The sequence below is a fragment of the Bidens hawaiensis genome, unplaced genomic scaffold (assembly GCF_021521415.1).
Source record: "Bidens hawaiensis isolate Kalapana, Puna unplaced genomic scaffold, B.hawaiensis_p1.1 tig00020944_1, whole genome shotgun sequence".
NCBI lineage: Eukaryota > Viridiplantae > Streptophyta > Magnoliopsida > Asterales > Asteraceae > Bidens > Bidens hawaiensis.
Genome location: NW_027493237.1, coordinates 65,530 through 70,795, shown reverse-complemented (window position 1 = coordinate 70,795; position 5,266 = coordinate 65,530). Strand labels below are relative to the sequence as shown.

Genomic DNA, 5,266 nt, shown 5'->3' with positions numbered 1-5,266 from the left:
TATAGAGAGCACATATGCAAATATGGATTCTACACCTTGGTTTGTTAATGTTAATCTTTCCATGTGTTTGTGAGACGGGTCACCACCATACCCACAGGATATCACATGCATATAAAACTACAATAACAAGTCATAAATTAAGAATAAAGGTTCTTACAATATGGAAACAAAGAAGTTTTATGTCCTCTTTTTGAACTGAGTTTGAAGAATAACACAAAATGATTGTGTTCTTCCGTCCAAATGTTATCTATTTTGATTTCTATATTTTGCATCTTCGTTGTTTCATGAACGTGTTTAATGACTGGATTCATCTTCTATGTGAATGTATTATATCTAAGTACCTAATCTTTGCTTTATTCTTTCATGAAGGTGTTGTTTTCACACAACGATTAAATTCATCTTCTGTTTACACGTGTTCTTCAGGAGGAAGTTAATTAAGGAGAGGAGCAATCTCCTCAAATCTCAACCATGTTAAGCTCTAACACAGGCGTATCAATGGCTGCAAGTAGCAATGTCCTTTCCATAAAGATGTTGGAGAACATGTTCATGACCATCCTGCACACCTGTAAAAACATTGATACATTGAAGAAAATCCATTCCCAAATCATCAAATTTTCATTATCAGAGAGCAATTACCTCGTGACAAAAATGGTAAATATATGTGATCAACACGAACAAGTAGACTATGCAAAATTGTTATTCAAAGAGGTATCCGAGCCAAATATTTACTTATACAATGCTATAATTAAGGCCCATACACATAAACACTTGAATTCATTTACTGTTTATTTATACAAGCAAATGCTTAAAGAAGCAGTTTTTCCTGATAATTTCACATACCCATTTGTCATACGGTCGTGTGGAGGGCTTTCGTGTCTTCATTTGTCCAAGCAAGTTCACGGGCATGCCTTTAAGTTCGGCGTTCAATCAAATACTGTTATTGAAAACTCACTTCTGGATATGTATGTAAAGTGTGATGGTATTGATGAAGGACACAAGGTGTTTGATGAAATGCCTCAGAGGGATGTTATATCTTGGAACAGTCTTCTTTACGGGTATATTAAGTTGGGACAAATGAAAAAAGCGAGACAACTGTTTGATGAAATGCCAGAGAGATCGGTTGTGTCGTGGACTGCAATGATTTCAGGGTACACACGAGTCGGGAGTAACACGGATGCATTACAAATTTTCCATATGATGCAAGTGGCTGGTGTTAAACCTGATTGGATCAGCTTATTGTCCGTGTTGCCAGTTTGCACACAGTTGGGATCTCTTGAGTTAGGAAAATGGATCCATTTTTATGCAGAGAAAAACGGGTTCTTGCAGAAAACGAGCTTATGCAATGCTTTGATTGAAATGTATGCAAAAAGTGGAAATATTGAACAAGCACGCCAAGTGTTCGATAAAATTCCTGAAAGAGATGTTATTTCCTGGAGTACAATGTTAACCGGGCTAGCTAACCATGGTCAAGCTCATGAAGCAATACTACTGTTTCAAGAAATGCAGCAGTCAAAAACTAAACCTAATGAGATCACATTTGTAGGTCTTTTATCAGCCTGTGCTCACGCAGGATTGCTACAAGATGGGTTAAAATACTTCAGTTCCATGACAACCGATTATAATATAGAGCCGGGAATTGAGCATTACGGATGTTTGATAGATCTTCTGGGACGAACCGGTTGCATTGACCAAGCGTTTGACCTGATAAAAACGATGCCTATGAAACCAGATTCTGCCATTTGGGGGTCTTTGTTAAGCGCGTGTAGAATCAAGGGTAATGCTGATATGGCGGTTGTTGCAATGGAGCATCTGTTAGAGCTTGAACCGGATGATGTTGGAAACTATGTGTTGTTGTCAAACATATATGCAGATGTTGGAAGATGGGATGGTGTTTCGAGGGTGAGGAAGTTAATGAGAGGAAAGATAATGGGAAAGAAACCGGGGTCCAGCGCGATTGAGGTTGATAATGTTGTTGAAGAGTTTGTGTCTGGTGATGAATCAAAGCCGTTTTCTCGAGACGTTTATTTAATACTTCGGTTACCGGCTTTGCATCAAACTACTTGTGAAATAATGGCTGGGGAGATGTTAGGTTTCTGAATGAAATAATGGCTCGTGAAGAGACTGGTTTCGAGTCTAATGTTTTGAAAACATTTTGGACTGAAGTTATTAATAGTGGGCCAAAATTGAATTATAACAATGGGCCTAATCTGTTTGAAGAGCAATCCTGTTTTTAGAGATTATAAAGGCATGATCAAAGCTCTCACAACAGGTTCTCCTAATCTCTTCTTAATCATCTGATGTTAAATTTTATAGTAAAAAGTTAGGTTGAGTTTCAAATACTTTGCAATTGATTTGAATATTTGCTATGTTATGTATGTTTAGCACTCCAATACTTCCATGTTTTGTATTTAAGCAGTGCTATGACTGTTATCCTGGTTGGTAATATAGGGTCTATTTTTCATTCACTTTCTGTGTGTATTCGATGCTAGGGAGTAAATAATATTTTTTTTGATGATCAAGATTCTTAGTTGGTTGTTCCGATTCTACTATATATGCACATAAGAGGTTCAATGCTGCTGTTTCTTGGACTACTTTGATAAATGTAGCTAATTGCATGTTATGTGTTTTTATTTAGGGTTATCTTTGCCCCTGTCAATTTCTGATGATTTTTATTCAACTTTGTATTGTATAGTTGTATTGAAGAAGCAGATCTCTTGTTCTATGCAGCTACAAAATCAAACGAATAAGCATGTAACTTTCTGCTTTTAAGGTATTATCATTATTTGTTTTAGCACCCAAAAAATTATCTAAGTAGAAAGAAATCATGGATTTTGTAAAGCTATTTAGTATAATAAGTGTTCAGTAGTAATCAATAGTAGGAGTTATAGTCATCTGATGTGTTGATTTTTATTTCTAATTTTAAGAAAATTTAAAACGAATCAAGGCCAATTCTTGAAGTTATAAACTAAACAAATTCGTAGTAATTGTTTCCAAAATTTCTCTGAAATTCAGGTGAAAACTACAAATCCAAACAAGTATTCTTATTGGCTCCTTTTATATTTCATAGAAACATCCAAACGATTTACAATGAAGTGGCAGGTAAGCGGGCAACAAGCTGCGCCGCAACCCCCTTTTGGATAGCAAACCCAATCCGACTAAAAACAAAGTTTTGATTATATTTCATAGAAACAAGTATTGTGTTCGGCTTATGGGATTGTGTTTTCTCACCCCAACACTGGTTCATTTCAAAGTATTTTAAACTGTTCATTTATACTAATTTGCCTATATTCTTGAATATTCTATTTTTCGTTTGAAGTATTTACCTCATTTTCAATCCAAGTTGCGTAACTAATGTATCATGTTTCGCCTAATTGTTTATTTTTAAATGGGCACAGTTTATGTAGTCTTGTGGATGTAGTGATTTTGATAGGAATATGAAGTTATTACAAGGTAATAATTACTTGAAATTTTCTTATTTGTTATAATATTGTTCTTAAAACATGTTTTGTGGTTGTGTCCTCAGGTTGGGAAAACAGTCCATGCATCTCCAAGTGGTGTTTGATTTTCACTTGGATTCTAAAAACTAAAAAGCCACAAATTTATTCAAAGTGTTTAGAATTCAAAGACAACCACTGTTGATGTGCTTAAAAGTCACTTTCTAAAGAAGCTCCCAAGTCTTAAGAAGCTTAAGATTGTAGTAAGGGTGAGTAATAATCGAATCGAAATTCGACGAAACTGAATTAATTGAAAATTGGTTATCGTTTTTTTGTACCCTCGGTTAACCAATTTTAACTGAACAGAACCGAACCATTCATATTTTCAATATTTCTAGTTTTTATAAATCCAAATGTATTTCATGTTCTATACGCTAATTTCATGTATTTATATCTTTATTTCATTTATTTATACATTCATTTAATGTATTTATGCATTTATTTCATGTATTGCTAAGTACAAGTTTTAGCTCAAGTTTGATTTAGTTATTAATTGAGATTTACCAAACCGAAAACCAAATGCTAAAAACTAACTGAATTAACCGAAAACCGATTGGTTAATTAGATGAGGACTTGAGGCTAGCAACCAAACCAAACTGAATCGTGTACACCCCCGAGTTTGTACAAGATTAAAGGAGTTTGAGTTATCAACTAAAAAAGAACATTAAAAGGTAACAAAAGTAAGCTGAAGAAAACATAACCACTAAGATTTTGGCACCTTACCCGTAATGGGTGCGTTATGTGTAGCGTGAAGGGCTATAACGCGGGGGGGGGGGGGGGGGGCGGTGCGTTATTTTGAAGTTTTTTTTGGGCGCGTTGTATCTAAAACGCGAGAATGGCACGCGAATCAAAAAAAGTTACCGTAGGTTGGAGCCGTTGGATTTTAAAAAAAAAATTAATTATATTTATACTATATATAAACAAACCAAACTCATATTTTTAACACATTCCTTCCAATTTACCAATTTACACAAATATTTATATCTTTTACACTAATATTTCTACCATCATGTTTCCAAACAACCAAAATATTCTCGGTTTCGGTCAATATGCCCGTCAAGCCAACCAAAATCCACAACCGAACCAATCTACCGCCCCGACGCCAACCGTACCCGTCCCGCAAATGTATGACCCGCAAATGGCCGCGTACTTTGCACTTCTACAAAACTCTATGCCAAATGCGGTGCCCGGTTTCCAAAACCCATTGACAAACATTTTTGCGGGTTCGGGTTCCCAACCCGCCCCGGAGACCCAACCCCAGGTCGAGTTCGTGCCGGAGACACAACCCGAGGGCGGTTCGAGCCAACGCGGACGTTCGAAAAAACACGCAAAGAAGCCCGCCGGCGAACCTCGGGTTAAAAGGACGGTGATATCGTGGAGTATCGACGAGTGCGTACTATGTGCTCGTATTTGGTGCCAAATATCAAAAGATGCCAAATGCGGTAGGTTTTTAAAATGCATATATATTTTTTTTAAATTTCTTATAACAAACATTAAACTTGTAATGTTTTTATTTTTTTAGCGAACTATCAAAAAACGGGGGTATTTTGGCACAAAATTATAGAGAGGTTTCACAACCTTGGCGGGGACTCGCGTCGAGAAAAAGATTCGTTACTGTCGAAATGGGGCGACATAAACACCAAATGCATGGCTTTCCATACGGTTTTCTCTCGGATGAATCGAACTAGGAGTAGCGGTGTCTCGGACGCGGAAGTCATGGATAACGCGTTGGTTGAGTTTCAACATAAGGTCGGCGGGACCTTCAACTACTT

At 36.6% G+C, this 5,266-nt stretch overlaps 1 pseudogene; it reads left to right on the top strand.

The window, feature by feature from the left end:
* The first annotated feature begins 263 nt into the window (after positions 1-263).
* Positions 264-2,616, top strand: LOC143562352 (pentatricopeptide repeat-containing protein At2g20540 pseudogene; annotated as a pseudogene).
* The last annotated feature ends 2,650 nt before the right edge of the window (positions 2,617-5,266 follow it).